Source organism: Monodon monoceros, unplaced genomic scaffold (genome assembly GCF_005190385.1).
Source record: "Monodon monoceros isolate NGI ecotype Baffin Bay Population unplaced genomic scaffold, NGI_Narwhal_1 Super_Scaffold_11, whole genome shotgun sequence".
Taxonomy (NCBI): Eukaryota; Metazoa; Chordata; class Mammalia; order Artiodactyla; family Monodontidae; genus Monodon; species Monodon monoceros.
Genome location: NW_021703767.1, coordinates 8689987 through 8717958, shown reverse-complemented (window position 1 = coordinate 8717958; position 27972 = coordinate 8689987). Strand labels below are relative to the sequence as shown.

The following is a 27972-nucleotide window of genomic DNA, read 5'->3' as shown; positions in this document are numbered from 1 at the left end:
ACACTGAACTACCACCTCAGCCCCTTTGCCTAGGCCAGTGTGGCCCCATCCCCGCCCTGCCCCCTCTTGTCCTAGGGTCCTCACACGCCCTCGCCAGCTCCATGCGGGCCCCTCTGGGCATGCTTGCCCGGCCCCCTCCAGACCCCCATAGCATCACCTCCAGCCCACTGGGCTGCCCTTGTGTTGCCCTTTTCTGTCTCCTGGCCCCAGCCTTCCTGGTCCCGGCACCCAGAGAGCTCATAATTGGGCAACAGACGCCTTCCCATGCTGTTTACCCCACTGATTGGCTCCCTTTAGAGAGCAGGCCCAGGCCTTCCACACTCCCGTCTCTAACCTGCGATACTGCTGCGTCTCTGATGTGTGCGGGGCTCCCAAAGCCAGCCTAGCAGAGGCTTCAGCAGTGAACTTGAGCCTCAGCCTGACCATGTCTGATTCCTCTGTGCCAACAATCCCATGGACGCTTACCTCAGGAGATCATTCCCCAAATCAAACGCAAACAAAATGGGTTGGGACTTATGGGGACGTTCTTCATCAAACATGTTGGAGGACTTGCAAAATGACCTCCCCTTTTCCCCCCAGTCACCCAAAACTGAGCTGACTGGGCATCCTGACCAATCACTTACCTTAACCTCTCCCAAATGTGCATCCCCAGCCCTAGTATGGGAGCAGTGAGCTTCGATGAACCTTGTAACTTCTGGGTTATAACTTCTATGTTCCCCTAAATCTGTGGTTCTCAACCAAGCACGGGTGATCTCTCCCCTCAGGGGACCATATCTGGAAATATTTGTGGTTGTCACAATCCGGGGGGAGGAGCGCTGCTGGCTTTTAGCGGGTGGAGGCCAGGGGTGCTGCTAAGCATGCTACAGTGCACAGGACAGCCTCCCACTAAGAATGATCGAGTCCCAAGTGTCAATAGTGCCGAGGGTGGACGCCCTGCGAGGGTTCCGTAACACATGTAGGCGTGGATAACGGCGTGCATCTTCGAGCTGATCCATCCGTTTGATCTGAACTCCAGGGTGACAACTTCTGCTCTTCCTTTTTGTCCAGGGAAGCTGCCAAGATCATCCGAGGCATGAGGAATGGAGAACGAGAGGAAACTTCTAACTTGGAGAGGAGACAAAAGGTACACGACACCATAATTGCAAACAAATTGGGGTGCAGGAGGCCCAGAGCGTCTCTGGGAGCCTCCCTTTGAAACTCAGAGCACTCATTCAATCCAGCTCACAGGAAGGCTCTGGACGAGAGGTCGATGAGAGAGATGTAAAGAGAGCACTTTTGTTTCGAAGCTTACAAGGAAGGGTGGGGAATTTTTTTAACGGAGCCAAACCACACACACCTCTATTGGGCCGTGAAAATGTGCACATCAAGACAAAATAACGCACGTGATTCAGCTTTTCATGTGCACGGCACACACGGCTTACCAAACGAAATGTGAAGGCTTATTTGTTTAGTGGAAATTCTCAAAGAATGGCTCTGCCTGTTGCAGCAAGTAAAACGCGAAGTTGAATTGTGCAGGAGTTTTTCAACACAGGATTTCTCTGTTGGACAATATTTGAACAGAGGGCATGTAGGGCGGCACCTATGACAGCAAGAGGCCTGAGCGGTTTCCAGCCTGAGAGCCGGATCCCGAGGTCTCCCACTGTTGGCCGATGCGTTTGTACGACGTGGAGAACTCAGAGGTCCTTCCTGCCTTGTGCATCACTGAGACTCCACTGGCCTTATTTTTGCTGACACTTTCCCCTGCACTCCACTGATTGTATCAGTTAGGACTGTTTTAGCTGCAAGTAATGGCCAACCCACCTAAGAGTGGCCCAAGCAATAAAGACAATTGATTATGCCACATCACAAGAAGTGAGAAGTAGAAAATGCCATGGTTGTTCTCACGTGGCTCAGGCATGTCATTGAGGACTCTTTTTCTGCTTAGTTGTTCTCAGTAAGTTAGTTTTTCATCCTTAAATGCAACACCTCGCGGTCCTAAGATGCCTCTGCAGCTGCAGACACAACATTTCAAACAGGGAAGAAAAGGTGGTCGACTGCCAGGGTGACCAGCCATCCCCCTTTGCCCAGGACTAAAGGGGAGTTTCCCTGGTAGTTCCCAAGCAGACTGGGACAAGTTGGTCACCACCCGGACCTCTTTCATCACGGAAGGACATCTCCTCCAGAAGCCCCAGCACACTGCCCTTGTGTCTTAGGTCACACACTCACCGCTAGGTCAATGACTGGAAAGAGGCCTGGGATCCCTGTCATGATTCACCCCCTTCCTCTGGGCTTGCCCGTCACTGGGACAGAGTTGGTATTCTGTTGGCCAGGAAGAAAGCAAGGACCAAACGTCTGCCAGAGTTCTCCTGAAAAAATGAAAATTTCCAATTAACTGTATCTTACCATCTGAGCAGATTCTGACAGACTACTCATTCATTCATTGATTCATTCATTGAACAAGTGTGGGTTGGACCCTACGACCTGCAAGCCCAAGCTGGGGTGGGGTCGGGTGGGGAGGAGGGGGCCTACATCTATCTGATAGGATTGTTGTTTGTTTGTTTTTTAATAAGTTTATGTGTTTATTTTTGGCTGTGTTGGGTCTTTGTTGCTGCGTGTGGGCTTTCTCTAGTGGTAGCCAGCGGGGGCTACTCTTCATTGTGGTGCACGGGCTTCTCATTGCGGTGGCTTTTCTTGTTGCAGAGCATGGGCTCTAGGCAGGTGAGCTTCAGTAGCTTTGGCACACGGGCTCAGTAGTTGTGGCTTGCGGGCTCAGTAGTTGTGGCTAGCAGGTTTAGTTGCTCCACAGCATGTGGGATCTTCCCGGACCAGGGATCGAACTCGTGTCCCCTGCATTGGAAGGTGGATTCTTAACCACTGAGCCACCAGGGAAGTCCCAGGATTGTTGTAAGGATTAAATTACTTAACACAAATAAAGTTCATAGAGATTGGTTGGCACATAAGAAGTACTCAATAAATGTTAGCTATTACTGCTTGTGGTAGTTTTAAAACAGGGCCGCAAAACTTTTTCACTGCTCCCTTTGCAGGGGCAGGGCGGGCAGAGGAGAGAAAGTCCACATCCCCCATGCTCGAATCTGGGCAGGCTCTCTGACTGCCTTGACCACTAGGAGACAGGAAGAGTGTGACTTCCAAGGCTGAGTCATGAAAGGCCATGCCCGTTCCTTGTTCACCAGGAACACTCACTCTTGGAACCCTGAGCCAGCAAATAAGATGACCCACCCTGAGACAGGCCTTGTGGAGGCACTCTGGTCCACAGTCCAGCTGAGTGAAGCCTTCCAGTTCTCCCTGCCAAGGTGTCAGACATCACAGTTCCTCCAGACCAGCCCATCTGCCAGCTGAGTGCCACTAAGCACCTCCCTCCCTCAACACCACGTGCAACAGAAGAATCGCCCAGCCAAGCCCCGCCTGAATTCATAACTAACAAAATTGGGCACTAAAATACAACAGTGATTTTTTTTTTTTTCGTTTGCGGTATGCAGGCCTCTCACCGTTGTGGCCTCTCCTCTCTGTTGCGGAGCACAGACTCCAGATGCGCAGGCTCAGCGGCCATGGCTCACGGGCCAAGCCGCTCTGCGGCATGTGGGATCTTCCCGGACCAGGGCACAAACCCGTGTCCCCTGCATCGGCAGGCGGACTCTCAACCACTGCGCCAGCAGGGAAGCCCAACAGTGATCATTTTAAGCCTCCTGGGGTTGGGGTAGTTTGTTACACAGCAGTAGACACTGGAATGTGACAAGAATAATTACTTCTATTATTAGTTACTATTACTACTGTTATCAGTGTCAATATTAAAAGACTGATAAGACAGGTATGACTGTGCTTTCCTAACAGAGCAGGAAATAAAAGGACAGAGAGTTAAAATGGTCTGACCAGGTGAGTTGTGAACACAACTAGTCTTCTGGGTTGGTCATCCCTCCCAATGTCCGGCCTGGGACTCTCTGATGTGTCTTACACTAACTGTTTCCGGCTGGTAAACTGCCCTGTAGGAAGCTACAGAAACACTCCTATTACTTGGTTCTTCAGGACTCAACCCCCAGGAAAATTACTCATCCTGTGTGATCTGACCCCGAAGAATGAATTAAACTCCGTACATAGTAAACACTACCACACCAATGGTCATCATCAAACGACCATTTGCTTTTGCTGCAAAATGCAAGGCAAACGAACGAGCACAACCCCCCACACACGCTTTTTGAATTAAAATTATATAAAATCTAAACTCCTATTTCCCCTGAATATAACAGAGGAGCCTCGGTGAATCCAATGTCTGTAGTATACCAGCCAAGGAGGAAAAACTCTGATGACCCGATAAGTCTTTCTATCTGTCAAAGTGAAGGAAAGGACGCAGAGCTTTTAATCAATATTTATGTAACACTCACCAAAAGCTGTACTTGCTGAGGTAAAATATAACCTTTCTCTCTTTAAACACCTTTTACTTGTTATTTGAATAGGAAGTTATTCTTTCAGAATTAGCTACATCTGTCAACCCAGCATTCCTGGCTCCACACGTAAAGTTCTTACCATATCCCACCTTCTCAATAACTTTCTCTTTAGCTTAGATTTTATTTATTTTTGACGACTCCCTGGGGTTTCCTGACAGGAGAAATCTTTAAGACTGCGGTAATATGGTTTTTACATTCAGAGCTACATTATTTTTTTATTAGTGTTTTCAAGTCAGAATAAGAGAGTGGGACAAATCCACCCCAAATGCAGTGAGTTTTTTATTAATGGTCCCACCGACCAACATTTATTTTAAACCTTAATGTTTCAACTTTCTTGTCTCCTTTGTCAGTTTAAGAGGTGCCCGGCATGTTCTCAAATGTGTTTTTGTTCGATCGACATAGGTTATAGCTCTTTGGCAGGAAAGCATGGGTTAAGTAGATGAAAATTCATCAGAGTCTATCTGTGCAAAACTCCATGCCCTTACTTCCCTACCGTTTCGTTATGTTGCCATCAATTGATCAGAATGAAACTGTCCTCTTTCTGCCATTGATCATGGTTTATAATCCCTTATCAAAGATGGGTTTTTGAGCTTTAGTCCTTGGCTGAAAAACACAAAGATTATTTCCTTCTGCCTTTTGTCTTGTGTCTAATCCAGTCCCTGTGGCTCTCCCGTCTGCCACGGATGCCCCTCCCTGTTATATTTTAACCCCATCATTCAAGTGCCACAGAATTAGTTAAGTTAACCTTGGAGACTCTCCAACAGAATTTTTCCCCTAAAGCAATGGCAGGGTCGAGATTTTCCTTCCTCTCCTGGGGCAAACCTTACAGAGAGGGTCACCTTCTTTCTCTGGGGGAAGGTGGTCCTAAAAGAGGAGAATGCTTTGTTTACAAGAGAAAGGGTTTACCAAGTCTGGCCTCAGAAGCTCTGATGTCTACATACCTCTGGCATTTCCCTTGGGGTCTTCTGGATGTCAGCTGATCTAAGCGGAAACCAGAGAGGTAGAAGCAGAGCTCTTGAAAGACTGAAAGCAAATGGATTGGGTGAGGTCTTAAACCTGCTTTATTTTTTTTTGGCTGCACTGTGCCACATGCAGGATCTTAGTTCCCCAACCAGGATCGAACCCATGCCCCCTGCATGGGGAGTGCTGAGTCTTAACCACTGGACCACCAGGGAAGTCTCTGCTTTTTCTTAAAAAAAAAATGCAAACCACTCCTTGCCTGACAAAAGCTGCAACCATTTCTAGGTTCTCGATTGAACACCTATGGCAGCCCAGGTCCTAACTAGCAGGCTCACTGTGATATATTCCAGACTTAACTTTAAAATATATATTATTTATTGTACCCTGCCTTGTTCCAATAAGGGTTTAAGGCAGCTAACTGAAATATATAATCATGAAAAGCTATTCAACTTCTTATTTGGCTCAAGACGTTCTGATGTAAACGGAAAAAAGTTTTGAAATCCTCTTTTTCATTTTAAAGAGAGTTATTCAAGATGATTACCTTATTTTACAACAAACAGACGTTTCTAGTAATTGAATACAGTTAAGTATCTGTCCAAAAATTTCCTTTGGACCTTGTAAATTACAGCTAATATATAGTGTTTTCATTTCTTGTGAACCACCAGGAAATCCGATGTCATCGTATAGATTATGCAGAAGAAATGTTTTGCACAGGCAAACCTGGACAATCAGCAAGTTTGGATCACCTCTGAGGTCAGTGCCTTTGCCTGTAGCACGGAGGGTCTTCTGCCCTGACCCCTCCCAGGGCCCTTCCACTTGTTATTGAAACAGGAGGGAAGGGGGCAGGGCACAGCCTCTGAAAGAATGACACAGCCCGAGGACATGACATAAACTGATTAAAACCAAATGGGTCCAAGATGGCGGACAAGTCGACTTCCCTTAGACCTTGAGCCTCAGTATACGCTCACTGTAACACATCAGCAAGCTAAATGACACACCCACAGGCACCACGACAGTTCCGAGGATCCATGAGGATCAAAAAGTGGGCGGTGGCCCAATTCCTGGAAATCCCCGCCCCTTCCCGAAATAGCTGGAATACTCCTCCCACTCATTAGCCTATGAAATTACCCGCCCGTATAAAAACTGACAACACCATACCCTGGTGCCTATCTCACTTTCTGCGATGGCCTGCACTCTGTCTGTGGAGTGTGTTTCTCTCTAAATAAATCCACTTCTTACCTATTACTTTGTCTCTCACTGAATTCTTTCTGCGATGAGACATCAAGAACCTGAGCTTCATTTAAGTCCTGAAACCAGGTGTGTGATCTCAGTTGGAAGACTGTGGGTTTTGGCCGGGTTCGAGTCCCAGCCATGTGGGGTCAAGTCCCAACCTGGGTTTTGGCTGGGTTCGAGTTCTGGCACTTGGGGTCAAGTCCCAATCTGAGGTGCCGGTTTCATTATTTCACTTCCTTCAACATTGAGGCACATCGCTTTCAATTTTTTCCTTCCACAAGCCACTTAAAAACGATGTTCCTGTGATTTACTCAATATTCAAGTGTCATTCTTTTATATCAGTTTTATAAATAAACTTTTGCCTGTATCCATAGCAGAGCTGAGTTTGCATATTCTCTGGTCAGACTTTGGTGGGGCTCCATGGCCATCTGTGGCCATGAGGTCAATTCCCCTCTACTGGCCATTGCCGTCATTTCCTGAATGGATGGACGGATTCTGGAGAAAGAAGGAGAGGAGAAATGCTATGGCATCGGGGTGGAAACAGGCACCCGCATGGCCCCTCCATCCTGCCTGTGTTCAGGTGTGGGCGGGGACAACATCTGGATTACATGGTCCCCTTTAACTGCCTCATGGTTGAGAAGATACACTGCCCACCAGCCCTCTGGCTGACATATTCCTGAACTGGCAACACCAGGTAGACCAGGTTTAGGGAAGCGGCGACTAGGGGGAGAGGAAGCTCATTCCCTGGGTGGGTGTCAGGCCCATTGGTGCTAAGGGTGGAAGGGGGCCTTAGAAGCTGGTTTCCACCGGGAGCTGAGGGGTGGAGCTGGGGCTGAGGAGGGGGTGGGCGTGTCCACCTGCACCTACACCCGGGCCACCCCAATGCTGCTGGAGCCTGGACTCTGGCGACTATAGCATCTGAGGTTGAGGGGCTTTTATTATTATTTTTGTTTGTTTAATAACAGGGCGGTCGAGTGGTTAAGACTCTGCGCTTCCACTGCAGGGGGCACAGGTTCAATCCCTGGTCAGGGAACTAAGATCCCACACGTTGCACGGTGTGGCCAAAACATTAAAAAAAAAAAAAAAGGCATAACAGTAAAACAACTAACCAAACAGAAAGAGGGAATGAAATCACAGGGGGCACCTTCTTTTTAAAAGTCCCTCCCCATGTTTTGAGCTCTGCGGGGCAGGACAGGTGCTGAGGGACTTTCACACACAGGATCTCCTTGTGGAGGGGACTCTGTCACCCACGGTTTACAGATGAGGAAGTCGAGACCCAGAGAAGCCGGGATGTTCCAAAGATGTGTTTGTTTTAATCAGGTGTGGTAAGATACAAAAACGCAGAAATGATTATCACAGAGGAAGGAGTTTATACTCACAGCCCCCGAGAAACAGGAGGCACGGAGTGCCTTGCCGGGCCACCCGGGGAAGCAGAGGGGTCGGTCAGGGGCAGAGGGCAGGGGAAGGGGAGCTCGGTCCACAGCCTTTACTGACGTTTTCGTGAGAAGGAAAGGCCGGGCAGAGGAAACAGTTTAGGACTGGTAAGTTTGAATAATTACCGCAGGCTCTGGGCCATAGGGTTGTCTGGTTGTCTGTCCCTGGTTGTCTGGTTCCTGGCCCCGGGGTGATTTAGGGCAGGGAGAATATTGACGTGACATGTGACAGCTAAACATAGGAGATTGCTGAGATGTGGGCTCTGGATTGGTTGGCTTGTATATCAAAGGCACACTTGCAGGGGAGCTTTGCTATCTAAGAATTAGCTAGCCCTGGGAGGGGCAGTCTCTCCAGGTTCAAGACCCCAAATGCCAGAGCATTAAGAATACAGAAAATAAGAAAATATAGTCAATATACAGGATTTAAGTTAAAACACAGGTGCAGCTAATAAGGGACAGAGGCAGGGTTCAGACCCAGGCTGCCCAAGTCCAAGTCCTTCATACGATTCAACCCTGTGAGAGGTTTCTCACCTCCTCCCACCCTCAGCCGGTTAATGGGAGCCATTTAATGCACATGTCCTGCTCTTAGGAGCCTGTTTTTGTTCAGGAGTCAAAGACAGAGAGAAAACTCAAATATAAGATTAGATAACCTCCCCCCCTCCCCGGCCCCCCTGCGCCGGGAGAGTCACCGCAGCGGATCAAATGGTATTTTAAATGCTTTAGGACATTTACGTTTTTAAGGAGGCTTATGATTCATTTTTTTCTATAAATTAACAACATTTCCCTGCTTTCCTTCCTTCTTGAGACCCTCCTTTTTCATGCATCTTTGGGCTGGGGAGTCACGTTTGCTCAGAAGAACATGTCTATTAGGCCAATATTTCTGTGCATACCTGGGGAGTTTCTGTGGCAGGAGTGGCTGTCGGAGCTTGAGTTTCCAGAGGGTTCCTGCTCGTTGGAGAACCACCACGCTGGGTGTCCTCTGTGCCACCATCCACGTGCAGGCCCACTGTCCCCACGACTGACACACAGGTGCACAGAGGTCTGTGGAACAAGCAGGGAACAAATGAGAGGCGAACTGAGAGAAAAAAATTAATGTGGTAGATTTAGAACGGCCCCGCCCGATAGAAGTGTCAGTCACACCACAGATGTAATTTAAAATTTTCCCGGGCTTCCCTGGTGGCGCAGTGGTTGAGAATCTGCCTGCCAATGCAGGGGACACGGGTTCGAGCCCTGGTCCGGGAAGATCCCACATGCCGCGGAGCAACTGGGCCCGTGAGCCACAACTACTGAGCCTGCGCGTCTGGAGCCTGTGCTCCGCAGCAAGAGAGGCCGCGACAGTGAGAGGCCCGCGCACAGCGATGAAGAGCGGCCCCTGCTTGCCACAACTAGAGAAAGCCCTCACACAGAAACGAAGACCCAACACAGCCAAAAATAAATAAATAAATTTATAAAAAAAAAAAAAAATTTCCAGTAGCCACATTAAAAAGATAAAAGGAAACAGGTGGAAAAAATTTAGAACTCTGTTCTATTTAAACCTGATATATCTGAAGCATTATCATTTCAACTTGTAATCATATTAATATTATACAAAAATTATTGAGATATTTGTCATTACTTTTTTCTTTTTAAGTCTTTAAATCGGTGCGTATTTTATACTTAGAGCATCTCTCAGTTCACACTAGCCACATTTCACATGCTAAGATTTCACATCTCATGTGGCTGATGGCTGCTACCCTGGATGTAGAACAACAAATACCAGGACATTTGGTCTCTTGGTTACTATGAGCAGGAAAGGGAAGGGTTGTCATCCATCTGGATACAAAGAACTTATGGGAGAAAGTTGGCCTGAGTCTGAGCAGTTGAACAAAAATGAGACACAAGAGCAAAATGTCTTAAAAAGGAAAAAAGAACAGGATGAGAAGCACAGAGAAGACATAAGATGCAGAAGCACAGAGAAGACACAAGATGCAGAAGTGCTTCGATCATTACGTTTGTCCGCTGCGTGAGCACATGCCAAGCTCCTAGGACGGTCACACGTGAAGTTCTCACAGCCACACTGGGGGAACTGTGATGGTCTCTTTGTCATCCAAGGAAACTGAGGCCCACAGCCCAGGTACTGCTCACAGCCTGGAAGTCGCGATCCCAGAAATCAAACCTGTATTTGTGTGACTGCGATGCTGCCCCCAAAGTTTCAGTAACATGCCCTGGGGATCCATTGTGTTTGCACCAAGGTGGGAAATTTTCTACTGAAAAGATTTATGAGTAAGTTACCATGGACCCAAAAGTAACTCCCCCTGTAGGGTTTTCACCCCAATATCGACTGGAAAAATGAGGCAGGATAACCTCATAGTAACAAGAGGCCAGGAAGCCAAGATGTCACTCCTAGGTAACCGTGGCCAATTCTTTAGGAAAAAGCTTTTTTTTTTTTTTCATAATGGAAGTATCTTACTGTTTTATTTTTAAGGAAGTGCATGTTCATTATAAAATGACCAAAGAGCCTCCATAAATCCTCTCCCTGCTCTGCAAGAATCACTGTAGGCACTTGTGCACAGTTAGAACCAAGAATCCACACAACATGCACTGTTGTGTACCTGCCTTTTCACTTGGCTTTGGCCCTCAGGTGTCTTTCCATGGCGACACCGTCCCAGGTAGCTCATCCTTTTTTAGGGCTGTAGTGTGCTCCATCAACACATGGACCCTGATTCAACACTTCATTCGACAAGTTTGCAGGTTGTTTCCAATGTCGTGATATGCAGACAACCCCGAGTTTGGGAAATGTTCATGTATCGTCCCGTGTCTTGCAGTATTTCCTCAGGATGGATTTACAGGGCAGGTTTTAAAAGAAGGGTGTCATTACGCATGTCATTCTGGGCCACGCCCTTTGCGAGTAAAACGTCCACATCACAGTAACAATACAACCTGCATTCTTGGCTTATCCAGGCCCACCATGTGGGACCCCCAAACCTCCTTGAAGTGTCCCCCCTAAATTCTAAGGAGCAGGACATGGGCCTCTAGGCCACCCTACAGCTTTCTTCTGCTCACTTTCCCTGCACCCATCTTGTGAGATGTCAGCAACCCAGTTCCCCGTGCTGAGGGCCCGCCTCCCACCTCTGGTGCTGCAGGTCTCCAAGCTGATGGGGGAAGAGCAAAGTCCTTCCCCAGCTCTGCCACCTACAGGCCAAGCTCGGCACTGCCTTGGCTCCTGCTGTCTCTGTCCACAGACCCCAGAGCTAGGCAGGCCTGGAAGATTCCAGAACCCACATGCAGGGACAGTATTAGTATGCTCAGCCAGACTGGAAGATCTGCTGGCTCTTACCTGTGGATGGGTTCTTTCCAAGGGAGCGCTCAGGCCTCCAGACCACTAGACTCCTGATTCAAGCACCGACAGGCTTTAGAAATGCCCAAAGCCAGCAACATCCTAGAGTCAGCAGGCTCGGGTTCTTGCTGCGTCCCCACCACAGACTGTTGACCCTCTGTCCCTTGGGAGTGACAAAAGACCACATGGAGATTTTGTGGGGAGGAGTAACATGGGCATCTCCATGTGTCCGAGGCTGACAAGGATGGGGAGACTTGAGAGGACAACTCAGGGCTAGGGTCAGATGCATTTAAGAACGTTGGAGTGTCAGGGCTGGAGGGGACCTGAGCTGGTGTATAGGTCAGCATTACTGCAGTAACAAACATCTCTAAATTCTCTGTGGCTACAACAGCAAAGACGTCTTTCTCACTACGTTATCGGGTCCACCGCTGTGGCCCTGGTCTGCCCATCTTCTCATCCCAGGACACAGGCTCAAGAAACAGCCTCTTCTGGCTCTCAAGGCAGAGGAAGAGAGCAGGAGAGTGGGCAGACACTCCCACAGTGCCTCCTAGAAAGAGGGTGTGCTCACACGTGGCTTAAGTCCATGGATTCACGTTCCATTGGCCAAAAGATACCCCATGGATAAGCCCAAAGTCAACGGGGCAAGGATGTCTAATCCTTTAACAAGGGAGGGGAGAGTGATTCACTGTGAACGCCAACTCTAAGTACGGCAGACAGCACATCCCTAACTCTGTTACACACCTGAGGAAACTGAGACACCGGGGGGGGGGGGGGGGGAAGTGGCTTGCCCAAGTCTACACACCAGGTAGCAGCAGAACCAGGGCTAGCACTGAATCTCTGGCAATCACCCAATGATCTTAATCCTACCCTCAGAGTTTCCCAAAATATGTTCCAAGAGATATTAACGAGGGTCTTTATTGTAAGACATCTCAGAGCCTTTAATATGCCATTGAGATTTATGACTCTGCCAATTAGGGAAGTGGATTCTAGCTTTTTCTGACTTTTTTGACCCCAGAACCCACAGAACCAGCTGAGGAGCAGTTTGGAGAGGTGGCCCTACTGGGAACACATTGCGAAACACAGCAGCACCATGCCAGCTAATCAAATGGACTCTAATTCACCATCAGGAACTTGAAACTTAAAGTTTTGCATTGCTATAAGGAATGTTTTAAAAACACATAACCTTCCTATAAATTCTTCACAGCTTAGAAACAGACACAGCTTTCACTTTTAGAAAGTTCACATAACTTTGTGAGGCCATCATTAATTTTGATTATTTTTTTCCACTTTCCTTTCTTTTTTCAGTTGTAGCCAAAAATGTAATAAATGTAATGAAACTGATCTTCATAAAGTCTTTGGTGGATGACTCATAGGTCTCTGGAAAATGTGTTTGTCTATCTACTACGTCTTCTTTTTTGTTTCTTTGATAAAGACAACAAATGTTATGTATCATTTCTCAACCATAAAAATATGTTTTAACAAAATGAAAACGTGTGCTTTGGTGTGATAATGGCAACACATGTCATTCTCAAGACATCCCAAGTGGTCATAAAGGGCCTCCAGTTGGGACCATGGAGCTATTCTGAAAAAGGCACAGCAATTAGATCATCTCAAATCGTTAGGGTATTTTTTTTCCATGATGAATCTTTTGATCAGCAACATATGTGAAATTAAAATCAGCTTTATACGGTTTTGTCAAAGGCTTCACAAAGTAAAATCCTATTCAAATAGCTCAAAAATAAAACTGTGAAATACACTGCAGTCACCCCTTAAAAGAATTCTCTGACATACTCAAATAGATGGTAACCCAGGCCGGGAGGGTCAGCTCCTTTTTCCAAGGCTCTCAGGCAGGCAGCCCCACAGATCACAAACTCCTGGGTTCGAAGAGGCCTGAAAGCCACCAACCAGCTCACCCAGGGCCTGGGTCCTCTCTGATATGTCCCTCCAGGTCACAGCACAGGACCCAGGACAGACTCCTTCCTTGGGATAGATTGGGAGGTATAGAACTGTTCTTTATGTGCAACCAAGACACACTTCCCTACAATTTCCATCCCTTGGGGAAGGAGAAAATGAGTCTTATTCCTCTGTTCCATGACCATCCCTTCAAGTATGTCAAGACGATCATCTTCCTCCCAAGCTTCTCTTCTCCGTGTCAAACACCTGCAGTTCCCTGGCCGCTCCTGGTGCAAATATCTCTAAGGGCCTTCAGCTGCTGGAGACGGACATTGGCCTAAAGGAGCCCCATGCATCTAGGACACCAGACAGGGCAGAGACAGCCTGGGCTGCTGTACCCCAGGAAGTGGGGATAAGGGGGGACAGGTGGCATCAGAGCCACATGGGACTGGAGGGCCTCGTCGTCTTCATCTCAATGTGTCACCGTGACTGTGACCCCACACTGCCACGATGTGGCCTTTCTACCCAGGACCAAACATTGACTATGTAGGGATGTTTGTTCCTGCAGCAACACTGACTAATACACCGCCAGCATATGTATGTATGTATGTGTATATATATATACACGTACACATATATAACGCTTAGAGAACATTCATAGATTTGCAGAATATTTCTATTACCATTCCAGGATGAAGTCATTTGTCATTTTTATTCGTGGCCTGCACCAAATCTAAGATTTCAGGTTGTTTTCCGATAGTATTGAAAATATATTTTAAATAATCTAAATCTTTTAGGTGTGGTGTCAAAAGAAAAGTCCAGCCAAATTTTTGTTCTGTCAGATCACAGTCTTCTTCAAATAACACAGGGGTTTCTTTTCTCCTCAGTGCTCCCTTCACATCCCAGACACCCTGCTTCTATGACAGTTGTGAGAAAGAGTAAAAATCGTTTGGAGAAGAGAGTTCAGTCAGGCCTCCATCTCTGTCTGGGCCTGCTTGGGGAACCTGTGGGTTTCATTCTGTGAGCCCAGAGGTCTGGCATCCCCACGTCCACACCTGAGCGAGCTGGAGGCCTCCACTAACTGCTGGGGTCCATCCACCTTCTGGCCTCGCTGCGGACAGTGAGCCATTGTTTTTCTGAAGGAGAAAATGACATTTAATGAGGGCACACAGCCCCTCAGCCCTCTGTGCCAGCAGTCTCATCCTGGAGAACACAGGGCGACAAAATGCAGTTGTGCCGGGCAGGCCCCTGGAGCCCACACGCCTCATGCCACAGCTCCCCCACTGTCCCCACTCCTGCAGGCGTCCCCTCGGGTCCCTGGGTGCACCGTCCTCCTGAAACTGGACTCCGTGGGACAGGACTGCAGGGTGTATTGTGGCAACAAGCGTAAGCCACTTGCTTTTCCTCCCTGCTGGAGGGGAAGCAGCCAGAATCAATTAGCTACTTAACTGACCCGCAGGAGATCACAAAACGCTGAAATGCCTTATGGATGGTTATCGGGGTCCCAGCATCCGCTTTGTCAGAAGAACCCTGAACGCGCCAAGGTGACGCCCAGGGCGCCATCCTCACCGCCCCTGCTCAGCACATCCGTTCTGTTTCCATAACAGTAAGTGTAATAGGGAAAAACCCTTTGTGTTGTATCACAAGTTAATCTTGTAATAGAATTACAAGATTAAAGGGATGTTGCCTATAAGCCTAAATTATACATAGTGGCCCATTTCTGGGAACCCTGCCTCCCAGGTAATGAGCATTAAGCTAAAATAACTTTGTTCAGCTCACAGGAAATACCCTGACCAGGCCCACCTGTGAATGACTGCAGGGAGGAAGAAATTAACACATCCCCTCCGGAGGCTGATGGGAACCAGGAAGTGTTTGACTTTACTCCCCGCCTTTTAGTATACAAGGAGCCTGGATTCTAACTCAGGCAAGATGGTTCTTTGGGGCATGAGTCCACCATCTTCTCAGTCTGCTGGCTTTCTGAATAGAGTCATTATGCCTTGCCCCGGCAAGTCGTCTCTCGATTATTGGCCTGTTGTGCAGTGAGCAGAAGCTTAGACTCAGTAACACAAGGGGTTCGTAAACCACCAACCTGGGCTCAGTGCTGATCTTTCTGAAGGGCAGTAAGAAAATACTTGCTTCCTGAGATCTTTCTGCAGGTCAGTGAAGACAGCAGTTTCGCATCATCCTCAGAGGTGAGCCTGGCTTTCTGACACAGGCGTATGCAGAAGGGTGAGTGTCCTCACAACTACAACTCTCACTGGTGCTTATAGGCAATGAAGACTCTGCACGTCCAGCACATAAGAACAGGCTAGTTGCTGTGTTCCTATGTCCCTAAGTGAAGGTTGCCCCAAAGACAACGCGGGGAGGCGATCACCCTGCCAGCATCCACTTGGACCAGCCGTGAGGAAGACTTTGAAGCATCAACACACTTGTGTGTGGGGAGGTGCTGAAGCTGTGCTCCCCAGGAATGCTTTGTGCAACTCAGGACTTCTGCCATCTGCTAGGCCTCGCCCGGCGATGGTCTCCAGTCCTAAATGGACTTACGTCCCATCCCTTCATGACGGTTGCATACGAGGAAAGCGCCTATCTGGACTCCATAACTTTGGCCCTTGACGAATTGCTTCAGTATGTTCGCGTTTATGGTTCTGCCCTTAGATTTCATTGAGGTCATTACAATAAGCAGCTGGATGAGAATTGCTTCTGCATTGGGGCTGAAATGATTGTCAAGGGTGGGGCTCATTTTGTCACCCAGTGAACCCAATAGAAGGTCCATGGAAAGATTAAAAATTTTTTAGAATATAATGCCATAGGGGAAAAACCACTTAAAAGATTGCTGACTCCCCTTTTTCTAAAATGAATATTATGCAACCTAGTGGCTGCTAGGAAGTTCAGAGCCAAATTCAAGGATAAGTCTCAGAATTATCTGGGCTCTGCCTACTGTATCTGCTTCCTTCTCCTTTGCAAGGTCTTGGGTTTGTTGTTACATTAACATTGCCATATATATTATTTGGCTTTGTGTATAGCAGCTTCCAAGGTTTTTGGAAGGAGATAGAGTATAAATAAATAATGCCCCTAATTAAACTCAAAAGCCTTTGTGCAGCAAAGGAAACCATAGACAAAATAAAAAGACAAGCCATAGATTGGGAGAAAATATTTGTAGATGATGCAGTCCACAAGGGCATAATTTCCAAAATATACAAACAGCTCATGTGGCTCAATATCCAAAAAACAAACAATCCAATCAAAAAATGGGCAGAAGACCTAAACAGACATTTTTCCAAAGAAGACGTACAGATGGCCAAGAGGCACATGAAAAGATGCTCAACATTTCTAATCATTAGAGAAATGCAAATCAAAACTACAATGAGATATCACCTCACACCAGTCAGAATGGCCATCATCAAAAAATCTACAAACAAAAAATGCTGGAGAGGGTGTGGAGAAAAGGGAACCCTCCTAGACTGTTGGTGGGAATGTAAATTCGTATAGTCACTATGGAGAACAGTATGGAGGTTCCTTAAAAAACTAAAAATAGGGGTTTCCCTGGTGGTGCAGTGGTTGGGAGTCCGCCTGCCGATGCAGGGGACTCGGGTTCGTGCCCTAGTCCAGGAGGATCCCACGTGCCGTGGAGTGGCTGGGCCTGTGAGCCGTGGCCGCTGAGCCTGCGCGTCTGGAGCCTGTGCTCCGCAATGGCGGAGGCCACAGCAGTGGGAGGCCTGCGTACTGCAAAAAAAAAAAAAAAGAAAACAAAAAAAACTAAAAATAGAGCTACCATATGATCCAGCAATCCCGCTCCTGGGCATATACCAGGAGAAAACCGTAATTCAAAAATATACATACACCCCAATGTTCATTGCAGCATTATTTGCAATAGCCAGAACATGGAAACAACCTAAATGTCCATCAACAGGTGAATGGATAAAGAAGATGTGGCATTTATATATACAATGGAATATTACTCAGCCATAAAAAGGAACGAAATAGTGCAATTCGCAGAGACGTGGATAGACCTAGAGACTGTCATACAGAGTGAAGTAAGTCAAAAAGAGAAAAACAAATATCATAAGATATCGCTTATATGCAGAATCTTTAAAAAATGATACAAATGAACTTATTTATAAAGCAGAAACAGACTCAGACTTAGAGAATGGACTTATGGTTACCAGGGGGGAAGCAGGGGGAGGGATAGGTTGGGAGTTTGGGATTGACATGTACACACTGCTATATTTAAAATAGATAACCAACAAGGACCTACTGTATAGCACAGGGAACTCTGCTCATTATTCTGTAATAACCTAAATGGAAAAAGAATTTGAAAAAGAACAGATACATGTATATGTATAACTGAATCACTTTGCTGTACACCTGAAACTGACACAACATTGTTAATCAACTATGCTCCGATATAAAAAAAAATCTTTTAAAAAGGAAAAAAATAATGCTAGATATTGCTAGCTCTGTAAACAAGTTTAGCTCTGTACGTGTGCAGGAATCACCTGCATTTTCTGGAGACACTTCCACAGCACCTTGGGCAGACCCCACTGATTAAAGTCTCTAAGACATTTGCAAATCCTAGAAGTGTGGGGAAAAGGAATCCCTGTTAGCTTAATGCAGAAACTGATTCTGTGACTGGAGGGCAAACACCAACAAGTCTTTTGAAAATGGCATTGCCCCACCCAATCCTGGGAAATGATGGGACAGGCTGCCGTACTTTCTATAAGCAACATTTTCTGTAAGAGAGTACCCTCACTTCACCCCTCCCCAGAATATTCCATTTTTAAAAATTCCTAGTTAGAAACTCTACATTGTCACTGATTGAAGAAAAACAGTTTTTCAAAAAAAGGAAGTAGACTCACTGATACAGAGAACAAATTAGTAGTTACCAGTGGGGAGAGGGAAGGGAGGAGGGGCAATAGAGGGGTAAGGGGAAAAAAGGGTTATTATGTGTGTGGAACTTTTGAAAATTGTAAAGAGTCTTTCATTCAATTAAAAAAAACTATAAAAAATGACTAAATAAACAAAAAAAAAAACCCGTTTCTAGAAGATAACTAGCACACTAAAGCATAAGACTCTTAAAAAGGTGATTAAAACATTATGGTTTGGGCTTCCCTGGTGGCGCAGTGGTTAAGAATCCGCCTGCCAATGCAGGGGACACGGGTTCAAGCCCTGGTCTGGGAAGATCCTACATGCTGCGGAGCAGCTGAGCCCGTACACCACAACTACTGAGCCTGCGCTCTAGAGCCCGTGTGCCACAGCTACTGAAGCCCATGTGCCTAGAGCCCGTGCTCTGCAACAAGAGAAGCCATCGCAATGAGAAGCCCGTGCACTGCAACGAAGAGTGGCCCCTGCTCACCGCAACTAGAGAAAGCCCGTGCACAGCAACAAAAGACCCAACACAGCCTAAATAAATAAATAATTGAAAAAAAAAACACATTATGGTTTTCCCTATTTTCCATGACACCACATAATAACTAACCTACTGTCAATCACACACAGGATCTGGGGAGGAGATTTACCCCACCCCCAAGTGAACATTTTTCCACTTAAGGACATGACGAGGCACAAATGACCCAGTTCTGCATGGTGTTAAATTATCCTTGGTGTCCTGTTAGATAACCAAGGGTTCTAAGCTGCTTTGCCTTTTTCTTTTTCTTTTTCTTTTTTCTTTTTTCTTTTCTTTTTGAGACTGCAACAGCACAAGCTTTCTTCAGTGGTTAAAGAATGGAGAAGTCTGCTCTGCCTTTAATAGCTCTAAGACAGTGGAAATGTCACCTTTCTTCTCGGCCTCCATTTTCTTATCTTTGAAACCAGAGACATGTCCTGGACAATCTTAATGTCTTCTCTTACTCTGAGCCTTTTTTTTTTTTTTTTGACTGCGCCAGGCGGCATGTGGGATCTTTACTCCCCAGCCAGGGATCGAACCCGTGTCCCTTGAAGTGGAAGCGCGGAGACCTAACCAGTGGACAGCCAGGGAAGCGTCCTGGGGGAACCAACCATTCCTCCAACGGCCAGCACGCGCCTCTCTAAGGGGAGTATTCAAAATGTCCACCAGGGGGCGCCTGATTCACTGCAAACAGTGGCCCGGGGGTCAGGACAAACTGTGGGCAGGTGGGGTGACCCCAGTTTTCCCATCCAGTCCTGGAAGGATTCCTGGCATCCAAGGATGGGAGGTCCTCCTAGGGGTTAGGGTAGAATGGCACCATCTCCTCTACCAAACCTGTTTTGCAATTTATCCCCACCTCTGAGCAGCTGGTCTGGACGATGCTACGTTTCTGAAGTTTCTGGCATTTGGTAGTTTGGGGCCAGCTGCCTATGTGGGAAACTTTTCAGTTCATTCACTTATGATCCACCAGAAGCCAAGAATCTGGAAGCTGGTTGAAGTTGAAAAAAAGGTCTGTCTCTTGCCCTCAACCCCTGGTTGCTGAGAAGTGGGCTCAAGGCCAGCATGACAGCTGTGATTTAGAGGCGGTGGTCAAGGAGGGTCCTGGGTGATGGGAAGGGGGCCAGGGGCCAGAGGAGTGGGGAGAGGTGTGCCCATGCTATTCTTCCAAGATGTCCTGAATGCATCTCCTCTCATGGGGGCCATAGTCAACCATGGAAAAAATATGCTGTTTCGGCCACTCTATTTGTGGCTGGAATCTCACACCACGTGGGAATTCTCTGGGTATAATTACACTCAGACACCAGATTCCACATGCTTCCACTGAAGTTTCTTGGATTCGTGGGGGTGCTATTTCTAAGGCTTTTGAAGAACTTCCCCAGCTCTGTAGAATATGTTTGTTATGGATTGTTTTTCCCTCAAAAAGATATGTTGAAATTTTAACCATCAGTACCCGTGAATGTGAAGTTATTTGGAAATCATTGGAGTCATTGCAGATGTAATTGGTTATGTTAAGAGGAGGTCATTAGGGTGGGCCCTTAATCCAATACGACTAGTGTCCTTATAAGAAGAGGATATTAGGACATAGACACAGACACAGATAGAAGGCCATGTGATGACAGAGGCAGAGGTTGGAGTGATGCTCTACAAGCCAAGGACCACCGAGGAGTGCCGGCAACACCAGCAGCTGGAAGAGGCAGGAAGGATTCTCCTCTACAGGTTTCAGGTGCTGACACTGTGATTTTCAACTTCTGGCCTCCAAACTGTAAGAGAATAAATTCTGTTGTTTAAGTCCCCCAGTTGGTGGCACTTTGCTACAGCAACCCCGGGGAAACTAATCCAATATTGAAAGTGAAATGAGGGTGGGAGTGTTTGCATACAACATGATGGAACACCCCAGGTCACCACAATTTTGGAAAACAACTCAGCCAATGTTTTGTTTTCCTTCCTCAATCAGTGTTGCTTTGCTCTTGCTAACACTGAACATGAGGCAGCCTTGCCAATTATCTCCAAATTTGCTCCATGGAATAACTGTTTCTCAGTCACCTCCTGCCCTTCTAACATCTCCAAACTTTTTTCTCCTCTCTTTCTCTGGTACTTCCAAACAAAGATTGAAACCGACCGTTAACTTTTATATATTTTTTTCTCTTCTTTCACTCTCAAAAATGTCAGTCAATGGTCACTGTGGGTTGAGTGGTGGCCCTACCAAAATTCACATCCACTTGGAACCTCAGACTGTGACCTTATTTGGAATAAGGGTCTTGGCAGATGTAATTAAGGTAAGGATCTCAAGATGAAATCATCCTGGATGATGGTGAGCCCTAAATCCAATGACACGTGTCCCTGGAAGAGTTAGAAAGGGAAAAGACACAAGGAGAGACACAGAGAAGGCCATGTGTAGATGGAGGTGAAATTTGGAGTGACGCTGCCACAAGCCAAGGAGTGCCAGGGGCCACCAAGAGCTGGAACTGGCAAGGAAGTATTCTCCCCTGGAGCCTTTAGAAGGAGTGTGGCTTGCCGACACCTTAATTTCAGACCTCTGGTCTCCACAACTGTGAGGGAATAAATTTCTGTTGTTTTAAGGCACGCAGTTTGTGGCCAACTGTGCAGCTGCCCCAGGAAACTGATACGATATAAAAGGTCTACATGTGCTGCTCCAAGGTTGACCGCTGTCCCTTCCTAAAATACTCTTCAAACTTGGCTGCTGAGGCTCTACCCCAGCTTTTTTCCTTCACTCACTAAACAAGTATTTGCTAAGCACCTACTATGTGCCGGGGACACTGCTAGGCCCAGGGCTTTGGCTGCAGTGACAGACAGTCCCTGCCCCAGGGAGCTTATGATCTTCTACTAGCTTGTCTCTCCTCCTTCCTTCCTCATCCCACTAAATAGCTGTGGGATCTCCCACTGCTCCCTCTGCCCCTTGAAGCTTCTGTAACAGGAACAACCCCCAAGTCTGCAACTCCATCCTTTTCCTGTCTCCTCTCTTTCAGACCTGCCTTCTCTGTTTGCTCCATGATTCCTCCTGGGGCCTCCTGCCGAGGCAAAGGCCTTCCTCCCTCCAAGCACCTCTATTCCCATCAATATAACCCTGTTCTCCCGTAGAGCAGAGAACCTATGTGGCACATAGGTGCCTTGATGGCTCCCTCTGACTGGGCCACGCCCAGGCCCAGCCCCAGGCCTCTTCCACCTTCTTCCCTCTCCCTTCTGGCTGCCCCAGCCCACCTCTCATCACCCAGATCTGTGTCACTCACGCAGACTAGTGGTCTGAAAACCTCACTTTCACAGGCACGCCTCATGTCAGAAACCCCTGATGGCACTGGACTGACTCCAGAATAATGTCTGGCTCCTTGGCAGGGCAGCTCTCCTTATGGGGAGCCCAGCACACGTGCCCCTGCAGGCAACCTATGCTTCTGCCAACCTGGACCACTCACATCCTTCAACACACCCAGCCCTGTCCTTCTCCTTCCCTCCTTCCCCAGTGCCCTCAAGCTTCCCTAATCCAACCCTTCCAATCACTGGCCCAGCGTCAAGCTCACCTCCACAGAGAACGTGTTCTCTCCTTCTCTGGAAGGCTGACGGGTCCTGGAGCAGGCTATGACCTGTCATCTGTGCAGCATCCTGTCTCCCGCCTCCCTGTTCTTGAAACCTGAACCTGGTGGGAGCCACCCTAGGGCACCACGGCAGCACCGCTGCCCACCCCTCCCAGCCGCCACTACAGGAGTGGGCCCAGCAACCAGCCTCACGGTGGACCAGAGTCCCACCAAGAACATGGAAGTAGGATGGTAGATTTCAGCTCTTGGGGCACATTTTTTCCTCCTTCAAGTGAAACATGAATCTCTTTAAGAAATATTGAATAGAAGGAAATAAAGTGACAAGTTCACTGTGATGGTGAGTACTGTCCCCAGAACACCCATTCCCCTCCCCCATCACCTCTGCTGTCAAAGACCCCAAGGTCCCCTGCTATGGGTTGAATTTCATATGTTGAAGTCCTAACCCCCTGGACCTCAGAATGTGACCATATTTGGCCTATAGAGTCATTGCAGATGTAATTAATTAAGATGAGGTCAGACTGGAATAGGGTGGCCCTTAATCCAAAATGACTGGTGTCTTTATAAAAAGGGGAAATTGGACACAGACATGCAGAAAGGGAAGCTGATATGAAGACATAGGGAGAGGACCACCGTCTACAAGCCAAGGAGAGAGGCCTCAGAAGACACCAACCCTGCCGACACCTTGACTTCAGACTTCTAGTCTCCAGAACTGCAAGACGTTTCTGTTATTGAAGCCACACCCAGTTTATGACACTGTGTAACGGAGGGGCACTTACCAAGTGCCCTCAGACATCTCCCAATCCTCTGTCCTAAAGAACTGCATTTGCCCCCAGTACCCTCAACTAGAGACATGCTTAATTCCTAAAGGGCAGTTACACAGCTCCACTGGTGGCTAATGACTCTGCTTTTCATGGTGGGTTGGGGGAGGCGGGTGTGGAAGAGCCCTGTACCCCCTTCCTTCCCCTCCCCCTTTTCTTCTTGGATCCCTTGGGGGTTTCTCCATTCAGCCAACGCTAAGGGAAGGCCTGCCATACGCAGCCACAGTGCTGGCAACTGGACCACATGTCGCACCCTGATGCGAAAAGGACGTCAGGGCACCTTCTGAAGCTCACCATGGCGTCTACATGTCTGCTGGTCAGTGAGCGAGGGCCCTTTGGACGCTGAGTTCAGCCCTGGAGTAGCAGTTGTCCATGAGAACATGGATCTTCTTGGATGCACAGCATTCTGTACAAATATTCTAATTTTATTCTGTTCTTCAAAGGAAAAGAGGAGACCCCTTCTCTTGGGAAATTCTAACCCACTGAGGCAAAAAATGAGAACCATTTTCCCCAAAGGGCTGGTGGGAGGCTCCTGGGCCCCAGCAGCGGTGGGCAGCTCTTGGTCTTGACATGTGAGACCAAGCAGGGCATGCAGCTGGGCAGGGCAGGCTGGGACGGCTGAGCCCTGTGCCCCGGGAAGGGCAGGGGGTGAGGGGCAGGCGAGCCCCGGGGTGGGAGAGAGTGCCAGCCTGGGAGCAGAGCCAGGAAGGGAGGGAATCCAGACCAGCAGGAAGAGGCCAGCCCACCACTGTGCAGGACTGGGGAGTCTGGCAGGGACCCAGGAGAATAGGGTCCGGGATCTAGAGAGGCAGGCAGGTGGGCTGGGAGACGGCTATGGCTGGCCACAGGCCGACAGTTCAGGAAGGAAACGTCAGGCCCAGGCAGAGGGGGCGTGATGGTGCGCAAGGCCAGGTCTCCCACGGATAGACTGGGAAGCTCACCAGCCTAGGGGCAGCTGCCCTGAGAGCAAGACCTCAACTAGCATCCTGGCCCAGATGGTAGAAAGGAATTGTGTCTCTGAAGAAAAAGGAAGGCGCAAGTTTTCAGAAGTGGACTGGCGGAGGAGCAACTTGAGAAGCCAGGCTCCTGAACGTAGGGCAAGCGCTCCGCCTGAGGTCAGGACCCAAATAGGATGGGGGGGGAGGGGCGGGGGATTGGGGGTGGGGGAGGGGAGGTACACAGAGCAGGGAGAAAGGAGGGCTGGGGATGACGCCAGTCCGAGAGCCACGCTCTTGGAAACCAAGGATCCTGATGGTCTTTGCATTGTCCCCAAAGCCACGGACCTGCCCCAGACACTTCCATGACTTAACACCAGCTGTCAGACTGCCTGTTCTACCTGGACAATAATCTTTTGAGAGCCACTGGGTTTAGAAAACACTCTTACTGCCTACGGATCTCAGGCTGGAGGGTTGGTCAGCAGCCAACCCCCAGCCAATACAGGGCCCGCCTGGAGGGTAGGCGGCCCAGATCAGGAAAAAGTCTTATTTGGTCTGCACCAGAGCTCCTGGGAGAGATGAAAAGGCGTGGCGGTGGAGCAGGTGACGTTGCAAGTTGACCTGCGTTGATGTTTGAGCTGCGAAAACCCATTAACCGGAAGACTAACGTTCAGCTTTCTGCTGCTGTTGATAAGAGCAAGGTGCTTACGAATGTTGTCCCTTTTACCATTTCCTGACCTGGAATAAGAATAGCTTCTTTTTTCCATCAATAGATGGACAAATATGGGGTTTTATCCTTTAGTGAGTTTGATCAACCTACAAAGAGTTCATCTTGCCCTGTAATCCAAAAAAAAAAAAGCCATGTTGTGACATTTAAAAGGAAAAGGCATTGGCAGGAATCACCTGCTGTTTTGCAGCGTCTCCCTTCTCTTTCCCCGCCCCACCACCCACTATTCCATTTTGGAGAAGCGCCGGCAGGGGTGACGTCTCTGGATTAGAAATTCCGCGGCTCCGTAGTCTCAAAAGACAGAGCTAACATGGGTGAGTACGAATGACTGATTCTTAGCGAGTCTGAGAACCAGAAACTTACAAGAGAAATGACCTCTTCTCTTGGAACTGATCGTCTGAGGAATCGGGCAGCCAGGCTGACGGCAGTCGTGCTGCACATTTCCCCGCGACGTGAAGGCTGCCTCTCCACCATGACAAACACGCAGAGAATCCAAGACACCTGGACGCGCTCTTCCTCCGCCAGCTTACCCAAGACGAGGGGCCCGCATTGGTGCAGTCATCTGGTCCTGCAGGCAAGGCTTTGCGTGAGACAGACAAAGGCAATGAGAGCGTTCTGGTGGGAATTATCTGAAGAGGAACGGCATGGGTGCTCGGGGTGGTTGGTGGTGTTTTTTCCCCAAGAAGGGTGGAAGCTGATGCGTGGGAGAGAAGATCCAGGGACCTGAAATCTTTGTCCCAGAAGCTAACCCCGGCCTGAGCCTGTGCGGGAAGCACTGCATCGTAATCTCAGGCTATTCTTGGCCCTTCATCTCTGGGACCCCTGAACCCCACCTGTGTGGATGGAAGGGGCTGACTTCCTGGCCCAGTTTAGGGGCCCCAACTCTTGGCAGAAATTTCCAGGTGGCGTCCTGGAAGGAGCAAGCCAGGCTGCTGGGCCTGAGTGGTTGCCGGTCTCAGCAGGGGTGCCTGATGGCCGTGAGTGCTGTGTGACCCTGCCCTGCACCTGCTGGAACACAGCCTGTGGGGAGGTGGGCGTGGGGAAGAAGGGAAGGGGAAGCAGGTCTTCCTGGTGCCACTCCCGGAGCTGGTAGAGATGTCAGCCACGTGGCCTCTGAGTGCCAGGGCACCGGCCCGCCGCGAGCACCCCGTCAGGAGAACTCGGTCCCCACCAGCCGTTGGCTCATCGACCCGCACCCCAAGCCTCCGTGGAGCCGCAGGTGGCCCATCTCGCCCCACCTTACACCTCACGTCCCACCTGCCCTCCCTGGCCCAGGCTGGCCCAGGGGAGAGTCGAGGAACCGGTGTTGGACACATAGCGGCCCACAGGCTACTTCCTGGGAAGGAGGCCTGGGACAGGTGGCTGAATCTCTCCAACTTCATCTTCTCCCGCACAACAAAGAATACCAGAGCCACTTCTGTTATCGTAAAGATCAAAGAACTGAAGCTTGTGACAGTCCTTCTTAGAGCAGGGAACAAATAGGCTTCCCTCTTCGAAGGCAGAAGGGGTGTCTTGGCTTCACTGCTTCTCAAATCTGGGTCCTCCAGGCTTGCCCTCGGAATAGGAAAGAGGGCAGTGATTAAGGAATTAGGAACGTAAGCTGTAAGGTCAATTCCCCTTTTATCATTGTAGCTTCTGTAACAAATCCAAGTATCCCCACCGGCAGGTGGATATTTTGGGCAGGCCAGAGCAAAGGTAACCGACAGGGTTTGTTACCAATTAAAACCAAGTAAAATCAATTTTAATGTAATTTTAAATTAAAATTTTAAATTTTAAAATAAGTTTCAAATGTTAAAACTCACCAGCCCAAGGCTACCTGGAGCATACTTGTAGTCACAGTTAGGTGTATTAGCTTGGAAAGGGGAACAGTGGGGAAACCGCAGAGCGTCTCAAATGGGGGTGATCAGAAACTTACGCAGACCCTTCCATAGGCTCATCGTAGGGTGATTTGTAATCAAGGCAAGTGGCCGGAACAACGTCTTATCTTTAGAACAGGTGAAGAACACATGAGTCCCAGCAGTTACCTGAGGTCAGCTTGTCTGTAGTCTTGTTGAGAACATAGGTCTGAACAAGCTTGGTTTGTCTCCTGTGTCATGGTTTAATAGGTTTATTGTTTGGGGATATAGCGCAGTTTTGTAAGCGGTGGCTTCTATTTCCATTCTGTTTTCTCTCACAGCCTAACTACCAGTAGGTTCATTTTTTACTTTATCATACATAATTTTCAGAATGCTGCCACATCAAAATGATAGTGCTTTATCTCGATTTACCAACTTTAGATCACAATCTTATAACTTATAGCTATGAGAGATGAGTGATTTAGCTTACTATACTAATCCCCAACACCTCCACCTTCTCCGCATTTTTGTTAATTTTATTTTACTCTTAGTTCTTCCACTGGTTATATTCATAACTCTCAACTAGTAGTTCTCACCAAGGGCAATCCCCTTGGGTGTGTGTTGTGGGGTGCGTGTATTTGGCGATGCCCGGAAACAGTGTTAGGTTGTTACAACTTGGGGGTGAGGTTGACATCTAGGTAGAGGCTAACAATGCTGCTAAACATCTTACAATGCACAGGACAAACCCCAAAACAGAGATTTCTCCAGCCCAAACCATAACAGTGCCGAGGTTGAGAAACCCTGCTTTAAACAATACATTCAAACCTCTGGTCCATCAACCTTAGACACTACTGGGCTTTGCTTCATCCTCTGTGATGAAGACATGTGGCCTGTCTCCTCCATTCCACCTCTTCCCTCTCTTTCTGCCATGCCAAGGTTTGATCATCCACATTCTACTTAGAGTGAAAACTGAGAATTTGGTCCAAAGGTTGGTTCTTAAATACAAAACCCAACAAACAGTGTTTACAACACCATGACTATGTAAATATTGATCTCTGAACCATGTGATGTGATTCAACCCATGAAGCAGGAAATACTGTGCTTTGCCCCCAGCTTGGGCCCCTCCAAAGAGACAGAGCCAGGTGTCAGAGTCAACTGGATTCTTTCTTCTTACACCTCATCACCAGCTCCAGTCATGCCCCACTTTAGTTTCCTTCATGTTTGGACCATGACATCCTTGTGCAGTTTCTTGGGTTTGATGGAGTTTAAACATTTGTTCACAAAAGAAGCATATTCTTTCAGCCCATCATAAGATCACCCAGCTTTCTTTTTTTTTTTTTTTTTTTTGCGATACGCGGGCCTCTCACTGCTGTGGCCTCTCCCGTTGAGGAGCACAGGCTCCGGACACTCAGGCTCAGCAGCCATGGCTCACGGGCCCAGCCGCTCCGTGGC

General features: G+C 48.2%; 1 long non-coding RNA gene across 2 annotated transcripts; it reads right to left on the bottom strand.

Moving 5' to 3' along the window:
- Positions 1-210: 210 nt before the first annotated feature.
- On the bottom strand, positions 211-27860 carry LOC114890195. 2 transcript variants are annotated; one of them, XR_003792261.1, is made up of 4 exons: positions 25049-27860; positions 8956-9106; positions 2206-2345; positions 211-1100 (listed from the first exon to the last, which is right to left on the bottom strand). It is a non-coding gene; the product is annotated as an uncharacterized LOC114890195 (long non-coding RNA). The 2 variants fall into 2 exon arrangements; XR_003792262.1 differs by lacking the exons at positions 211-1100; positions 2206-2345 and adding exons at positions 3682-3719; positions 5381-5462.
- Between the last annotated feature and the right edge of the window lie 112 nt (positions 27861-27972).